Source organism: Piliocolobus tephrosceles, chromosome 10 (assembly GCF_002776525.5).
Source record: "Piliocolobus tephrosceles isolate RC106 chromosome 10, ASM277652v3, whole genome shotgun sequence".
In the NCBI taxonomy this organism is placed as follows: domain Eukaryota; kingdom Metazoa; phylum Chordata; class Mammalia; order Primates; family Cercopithecidae; genus Piliocolobus; species Piliocolobus tephrosceles.
Genome location: NC_045443.1, coordinates 28,906,755 through 28,916,193, shown reverse-complemented (window position 1 = coordinate 28,916,193; position 9,439 = coordinate 28,906,755). Strand labels below are relative to the sequence as shown.

Here is a 9,439-nt window from a genome sequence, read left to right as displayed (position 1 = left end):
CTATTTTAAAATTCATGTGGAACTGGCCGGGCGTGGTGGCTCAAGCCTGTAATCCCAGCACTTTGGGAGGCCGAGGCAGGCGGATCACGAGGTCAGGAGATCGAGACCACGGTGAAACCCCGTCTCTACTAAAAATACAAAAAATAAGCCAGACGCGGTGGCTGGCGCCTGTAGTCCCAGCTACTCAGGAGGCTGAGCCAGGAAAATGGCGTGAACCCGGGAGGCGGAGCTTGCAGTGAGCCGAGATCGTGCCACTGCACTCCAGCCTGGGCGACAGAGCAAGACTCCGTCTCAAAAAAAAAAAAAAAAAAAAAAAAAATTCATGTGGAACCAAAAAATAGCTCATATAGCCAGGACAATCCTAAACAAAAGAACAAAGTTAGAGGCATCATGCTACCCAACTTCAAACTAGGATACAGTAACCAAAACAGCATGGTACTTGTACAAAAACAGGCATATAGACCAAAGGAACAGAATAGATAACTCAGAAATAACACCACACATCTACAACCATCCGATCTTTGATAAGCATGACAAAAACAAGCAATGGGGAAAGGATTTCCTATCTAACAAATGGTGCTGGAAAAACTGGATAGCCATATCCATAAAACAGAAACTGGACCCCTTACTTATACCTTATACAAAAATTAACTCAGGGTGGTTTAAAGACTTAAATGTAAAACACAAAACTATAAAAACCCTAAAAGAAAATCTAGGCAATACCATTCAGGACATAGGCATGGGCAAAGATTTTATGATGAAATATCTGAAAGCTATACGATGAAAGCAACAATTAACGAATGGGATCGAATTACACTAAAGAGCTTCTGCAGAGAAAAAAAATATGTATCATCAGAGTCAACAGACGACCTACAGAATGGGAAAAAATTTTTGCAATCTACTCATCTGACAAAATTCTAATATCAAGAATCTACAAGGAACTTCAGCAAATTCACAAGAATAAAATAACACCATTAAAAAGTGTGCAAAGGCTTTTTTGCTCAGGCCGGTGGCGCCGACAGGATGGGCAAGTGTCATGGACTTCGTACTGCTAGGAAGCTCTGTAGTCACCGACGAGACCAGAAGTGGCATGATAAACAGTACAAGAAAACCCATTTGGGCACAGCCCTGAAGGCCAACCCTTTTGGAGCTGCTTCTCATGCAAAAGGAATCATCCTGGAAAAAGTAGGAGTTGAAGCCAAATAGCCAAATTCTGCCATTAGGAAGTGTATCAGGGTCCAGCTGATCAAGAATGGCAAGAAAATCACAGCCTTTGTACCCAAAAATGGTTGCTTGAACTTTATTGAGGAAAACGATGAAGTTTTGGATGCTGGATTTAGTCGCAAAGGTCATGCTGTTGGTGCTATTCCTGGAGTCTGCTTTAAGGTTGTCAAAGTAGCCAATGTGTCTCTTCTGGCCCTATACAAGGCAAGAAGGAAAGACCAAGATCATAAATTTTAATGGTGAAAACACTGTAGTAATAAATTTTCATATGCCGAAAAAAAAGTGGGCAAAGGACATAAACAAACACTTCTCAAAAGAAGACATAAATTCTGCCAACAAACATATGAAAAAAAATTTGCTCAACATCAGTGATCATCAGAGGAATGTAAATCAAAACCACAGTGAAATACCATCTCGTGCCATTCAGGATGGCAATTATTAAAAAGTCAAGGAACAACAGATGCTGGCAAGGTTGCAGAGAAATGGGAACACTTTTAGACTGTTGGCCAGAATCTTAATTAGTTCAACCATTGTGGAGGACAGTGTGGCATTTCCTCAAAGATTTAGAGCCAGAAATACCATTTGACACAGCAATCTTATTACTGCATGTATACCCAAAGAAATATAAATTATTCTGTTATAAAGGTACACACATGCATATGCTCCATGCAATGCTATTTACAATAGCAAAGAGACTGAATCAACCCAAATGCCCATCAATGACAGACTGGGTAAAGAAAATGTGGTACATATATGCCAAGGAATACTATGCAGCCATAAAAAGGAATGAGATCATGTCCTTTGCAGGGACATGGATGAAGCAGGAAGCCATTATCCTCAGCAAACTAATGCAGGAACAGAAAAACCAAACACCGCATGTCCTCACTTATAAGTGGGAGCTGAACAATGAGAACACATGGACACACAGAGGGGAATAACTCACACTGGGGCCTGTCAGGGGACAGCACAGGTGGGGAGAGCATCAGGAAAAATAGCTAGTGCATGTCAGGCTTAATACCTAGTTGATGGGTTCATAGGTATCGCAAACCACCATGGCACACATTTACCTATGTAACAAATCTGCACATCCCGCACATGTATCCCAGAACTTAAAAGTTTAAAAAAAATAATAATACATCAAAACTAAGGTTAAGTTGAAAATTAACCAATGTAGATTAACCAGTAAGTAAACAAAGTAGACAAGCTATGTGATTATTTCAATAAATACAAAAAATGATAATATTCAACACCCATTTATTATCTAGAAGAAAAATATTCCACACACTAGAAATAGCCAGAAATTTTCTTAATCTGATAACGGTTTGCTACAAAAAAAGTTAATGATCTATATAACAGGGTAAAATATTTACCATTTTCTCCTCCTAAGAATGGCAAGAACATAAGATGTCTACAGCCAACAATCCTATTCAAAAATTGGAGGACCGAACTAGTTCAATAAAGCAATAAAAAAGTAAAATGATTGAAAAATAATTAGTAAAATTATCATTATTCACAAATGATATGATTTTTTACATAGAAAGCTCAAATTAATTCTCAAACTATTAGAGATAGTAAGCAAATTTAGGAAAGTTGCTGGGTATAAGACCAACATACTTTGCTTTATATTTATCCCAAGAAGGCAGAATGTTACCTTTCCCAATCAATAGGTAGGATGTTGATGCCAATGGCACCCTACATAACTAAATAATTTGGAAGAAAACTTGTTATTCACACAAGGGATTCCTGAAATGGGAATGAGGGTACAAGCAGGTCTTGGCAGGCCTCTGTGGGTTGGGCAAGGGGGTGGGACCGGAGAAATAGTCCCAAGTGACAGCTGGGGATTTGCCAGCTTTGAATTTCCCACATGTGCCATAAAAGGGCATTCACTTGGGCTTTCTTACCAATCTGTCCTGATATGGAGCAAAAGGGAAAAGGGAGGTGGGGTTTAGAAGAAGTCAGAAGTCAAATATGAAAACATGGAATCAGACTCTGTGCTACATAACCCAAATAAATCATATACTTATATACCAGTAAACGTCACTTGGAAAATGAAATTTAAAAGAAATATGATTTATAAGATCATCAAAATGCATCAAACACCTGGGGAGAAATGTAACAAAAGATTAAAAGATCTTCATTCTGTGAAAACTACTAAGCATTATGGAAGAAAATTTTTAAAGAACTTAACAAATAGAAGGATATGCTACATTAATGAATGTTATGATTCATTGTTGTTAAGATGTGAATTCTCCCCAAACTGATCTATAGATGTCATTTAATCCCAATAAAAATCCCAGCAGGTGTTTCATGGAGACTGACAAAACTACTAATGAATATAGAATCTGAGTCAGAAGATTTAGCTTGGTGATCATAATGGCAGGTATTATAATATTAAACTGAAATTACCTGTTGAATTCATCCCATGATGGGAAACAGAGTTTCCAGAGGAAACAAACACTGGTTTTGAAGATTAGTGTACACTTTCTTCTGCAGACACTGCTGAAGATGCTGTGTCCACGTTTCTACTTCAACTCTTTTCTCTTCTTTCAGGGTGGCCAATCTCCCATTTGATGGACATATTAGTCCCTTTTAAACCAGTATGGTACATTGGTCCCCTTTAAGCTAGTATATTATGCTCCACAAACTCAGGGTGCAAATGACGTCACATTGAATTTTAACGAATAGCTTAATCTCTTCCCCCATCCTTAACCTTATTATCAGTGTATAAAAGAGTCTCTCTTTTCAGGTTTTTTATCTCCCCACCTACTCCCAATTTATCAAATAACTTTTGAGCACACTGCATGCAAAGAGTTCTTCCAAAAACAATGCGAGGCAAGGAGTGAGCTGGAGGTTGCCATTGCTTTTTCTTCTGACTTCCGTGTGGTACACCAGCACAAATGTGATCCTGCAGTCAATGTGCCCATGATTGCTTGGAACCCATGAGAAGGTTTACATCCAGGCTGCAGAAGAGCCTAGGAAGGTTGTAATATGTTTAAATGTATAATCCAGTGCTCAGCTAGTATTCCCCAAGTATATTTATTTTGCAGAAAAAAAAATTGGTTTAGAGAATATTCTAGCATCAGAAATATATTGTACTCAATTCAGAACCCCCATCATATCTTTATACCATGGTGTGGGCCTGATTTACTAACCTAAGCAACTGCTTACTTAAGCCCCGCTATTAGACTCACCACATTTTCTCACCTCCTCCTTCCATTTCCTTGAACAAAAACAATGTTTTTAAAAAGTGCTCTTCAGAGTGCAGTCCAGGAATCTGCAGCATCAAGTTCACCTGGGAGCTTGTAGGAAATGCAGTTCTCACGTCCAGTTCCTAACCTTCTGAGTAAGAAACTCAAGATGTGGGAACTAGGAATATGTGTTTAACGAGCTTTCCAGCTGATTCTTTTTCACAATGAAGCTTGCCTAGCACTGTTTAAAGGTGATTTGATATCTCTGCCTACAATGAGACAGGTTTTTTCATAATTTCAAACAGGTTACAGTTCTCACTATGTCAAGTCCATTCTATTTCTTTACCTACCGATTTCTGCTCTTTGTAACTCTTTAATGCTCTTCGCCATTGGAATATTTGGAAAGTACAACCAGTTTCTGAAATAAAACTTTACATTAGAGAAACACAAACTCATGGAAATCCAAGGGATTGTACAAAGAAAGTGACGCTTTACCCTATAGTCACCTATTAGTCTAAACTGAGTCATTTTGGTGTGAGGGATAGAAGCCATAATTCTTGAATGGACTGCCCTTTTCTCTCCATTGCAATTCTGTGTCTGTCTTTTAAAAAAATCCTCCTTCCCTCTGCCATACCCTGCCTCCTCATTGTCTCCCTATACACACTCAACTTAGTTAATATCATGTGTAATACAATCTGTCACAAGGAACCCAGGAATACTTGGTAAGTCATAAAACTGGCATTGCTAATTCTCTCTATATCATGCTCTTGGTTTTAGAGTACAGCATTTTGGACAGCATTGTGCATTTTAAAAGAGTTAGGGAAGGGATACAAGCACACATATAAAGATGCTCAGTTTTTGAGAGTATAATATAAATGCCAATATTTTAAAACCTGTAGTTGTTGGGGAGACTGAGGAGTGGATACGAGGAGAAGGGCGCCAGAGGGAAGAAATCCTTTCAGTACTCTTATCCTTAACCATAAAAGCAAGCAGAACGGATGTTCTTGCAACAATCTTGGAAAAAACTGCCTTCTCCGTGGATTGTGAAGGACCAGACTCCTTGAACAATATGTTCTGGCTTTCTTCTTTTTCTGGTGCAATTTAACACACAGAAAAGCCCAAAAACCCAGAAGTATTAAAAAATGTCCCATATGAAGTTAAAAACAGATTAAATTTTCCTTCTTTGGTTTCACCAATGCTTTAGTTTTTTAAAAGTAGAGAAATTTTTTGACTGACTTAAAGAAGGTTTGCAAAACTTTCCTCATTTTTCTACTCACAGGTCCAGAAGCTATAAAAGTAGCCTCTGCATTTCTTAATACAGAGTAAAGCCCCTCTTCCCTCCCACCTCCATCCCTCCATCTTACTCTGCTCTCCACCAGAAGGCTGTTTGGCAAATTACAAAGAATAATGTGGTCTTTTCTGACAGTTTGGCCTGGGAGCCCCAAATGTAAACTCACATCACTGCTACCAATGAATGATTTTATTCATTTTAAAGTACTTATTTTCTTTTATTCAAATACACTTTTTATGACATGGAATACACCAAGAGGAAGTGGAATAAGTTTATTTCAGAAGAGAGATTTACATGACTACCTCTACATTAAAAATATTAAAAATTACTCTTTCTAAAATTCCCATTTAAAATTGTATTCATTTTTGCATATTCAATGCCCAAAACATCAGGGTGTATGTGGGTGTGCTTATGTTTATGGTTATGTGGGTCTGGTTTGTTTAGAGAGAGGTTCCACTTCACCATTGCCACCCACTTTGTCTCGAAACCGAAGGTATTCTGAGGTGCCCCTAGTTACCTGGAAGTGAATTCACCATACTTCAGTACCAGCACGTCTCTCTTCAAAATGTGGCTCAGGAGTCACTAAAGGAAACCACACAGTGTTAAGACTAAACATTTTTGAGTAAGCCTCAGTTATGGCAAATTCAACAGCCTGGCCGTTGAGAGAGCAGTTACCGAAATTTTCCAAATAAATAAAGCAAACAAGTTACTTCAGGAAGAAGTTCACATCTATATGATTTATAATACTGGGAGTTGGCCCATTGAGGCAAGAGGAACCCAGTGAACCAGCAGTAAACCAGAGGCCACCCAGGCACTCAGAATGCCTCCAAGGTTTTAGTTCATGTTCAATCACCTACTGAATCCTCACTAGGAGGTGTTCTGTTTAGGGAGGTGACAGCATCTTATAACATCTTGCAGGACTTACTGGCTTGAACTTTATCATTCAGCCTCTAAATGGGTTAATATTAACAGGAAAAAATAGGGATCCTATTTAGAGGCTTCTGGCAGCAAGCAAATAGAGAAAAAAAAATGCCCCTCCAAAATCAATGTTTGCTTTGCTGAGGGCCTCCTTAGGTGTACATTGGAAACAATTCTGTCTGTCTACCACAGTGAAGTCACCCTGCAGCCTCCTATGCCAGCCAGGAGTACTGAGCAGTCCAGAATCAACAGGTTGCTGCTGTTGAGCAGTACCAGAACACAGGGGCAAAAAGAATGGAAAATGTTATATGTGACACAGGGGCCTTGATGGATGAAGATGATAAAAGATGAGAGGCACCCTGGGGAGTCCTGACTCTCTGACCCCCATCCACTGACCTCAAACTGGGCACCATCTCCAAGGATCATTTCCAGTCATTAGCGCAAAAACTACCGCTCTGTAGCTGGTCTCCACATGTCATTCTCAGGCACTTCCAAATTAAAGCACCCACACCCACGTGCATTCACACACACACACACACACGCACACACACACAACATACTATATATATATTGTGTAGGAGGATATGTATTGATGGAGAAATTGAAACACGCTTAGTGCTCTTGCAATCACAACCGTGTATCTCTCTGCCTGGGTAAATAATATACAGGTATAGCATTAGACAATAAAGCACATAAAGGGTACAAATGCCACTTGACTAAATTAACTCATGCATATTCTTAGGCAAAGGACCTAACTTCCTGCAAATGGACTGGCCATTAACTAATAATACAACCCAATTGTTCAGTCTCAGTATTTTATTCAGATTATGAAGTGGCTATTAAATATTAAAATAGCTTATCCCAAAGTAGTCAAATAAACTCTGTTAGTCTAATACTATGACATAACTCTTTAATCAGTTAATTACATTAACAATTTACCTTCTTATTATTAGCATTAAGACGATAACAGAACACAGCGTTTCTAAGCTCTCGGGCAGGCGTGTTCTGTCATTGGTTGAACTTTGTATTAATATATTTATGCAACTTTTATAAAACTTATGTGCAATCAAACAGTAAGTTGTACTTTACAGAGAAGTAGTGTTTTAAGTATAGACAATTAAGAAATATTTATAAATATTTTAAATAACATTCCAAATATTTATCTCAGTGAAACAGTCTTTGAGCATGACAAATACATGCGTATATCTTGGAACATGTCAGAGATAGATAGATATGCATAAGTCATTGGTTATTTGTCATTCTGTGACACTGCAGTTACATGACATTCAACAGGCAGGGAGAAATAAGATAGGTTATAAAGATGGAAGAAATAGTATTTTAAAGCAAGACAAAATAATGACTATGAAGAAAGAACCAAGAACAATAAAACCAGAAAATGGAAGCATTATCGAAAGGAAGCCTAAGTATCAAAAAGATTTTAAAGAAGCTGAATATTTTTTAATGGCACAAGAAAATATATGTTTTGAAAGATAATAAATATTTTTCAATATAAGACATGAACAAAACTTATCAAATTAGCATAACCTACGAATATGGAGAAAATTAAAACAAAATGTGTCTCTTTGTGAGACTATAAATCATGAGAAAGCACTTAGAGATAAAAAAAAAGATTGAAAAGCAAAAATTATGGCAACGTCAGAATATTTTACAAATTTTAATGAAACAGGTAAAGAAGAATATGGAAAATGGAAAAGACTAATCTGAGAAATGAAAATTCTAAAGCAGGACTGACAAATCAAAATCAGAGTGTATGGTCTTTTCTTACAACTGTATTTTCTTTAAAAATAGTTCATAAAAGTTTATTTTAGTTCATTGAATTAAGGAACCTAAAAAGACAGACGGTGAGGAAACAATTTTAGAATAAATAAGATCATTTTGGATTGAATACAAAGTCCTCTACTAGAATCACTGCAGCAGTGTAATCTGCACCTTTTAGATAAAGCTATCGTAACAAGCAAGTGTTGTGAGATCTAGTCAATAATAGGAAGATTTCCTTATACAATGTGGAGCAGAGTTTCTAAATGGTCCTTTGTAGACAGACACATCGCATGAGCAAGAAACAAAGCCCCTGAGGTTTAGGAGTTTTCTCTGGTGGCAGCAGAGCCTGGCCTATTCTCACTGATACAGTGAGAGTGAAGAATAAATCTGTTTCCTATGAAGTATTCTTCTTTTTTTTTTTTTTTGAGATGGAGTCTCATTCTGTCACCCAGACTGGAGTGTAGTGGCGTGATCTCGGCTTATTGCAATCTCTGCCTCCTGGGTTCAAGCAATTCTCTTGCCTCAGCCTCCCGAGTAGCTGGGATTACAGGCACCCACCACCACACTCAGCTAATTTTTGTATTTTTAGTAGAGATGGGGTTTCATCTTGTTGGTCAGGCTGGTCTCAAACTCCTGACCTCAGGTGATCTGCCTGCCTCGGCCTCCCAAAGTGCTGGGATTACAGGCGAGAGCCACCATGCCTGGCAATTATTATATAACCAAGGCCAGATTTAGCCACATATATATACACAGTTGACCCTTAAAAAACATGGGTTTGAACTGTGTGGGCCTACTTATAGGCAGATTTTTTTCAATAAAAGTTACACCATGTGTGTACACCTCTCCTATCTTCCCTTCTACCTCTTCCACCTCTTCCACTTCTTCTACCCGAGACAGCAAGATGAACTCCTCCTCCTCCTCAGCCTACTCAATTTGAAGGCAGTGAGGACAAGGACCTCTCTGGTGATCGTCTTCTACTTAATTTTCTCCTTCCTATGATTTTCTTTTTTTTTTTTTTTTTTTTTTTTTTTTTTTTTTT

At 38.1% G+C, this 9,439-nt stretch overlaps 1 pseudogene; it reads left to right on the top strand.

Annotated features, from left to right (window-relative positions):
- The first annotated feature begins 1,023 nt into the window (after positions 1-1,023).
- On the top strand, positions 1,024-1,454 carry LOC111540573 (annotated as a pseudogene).
- Positions 1,455-9,439: the final 7,985 nt, after the last annotated feature.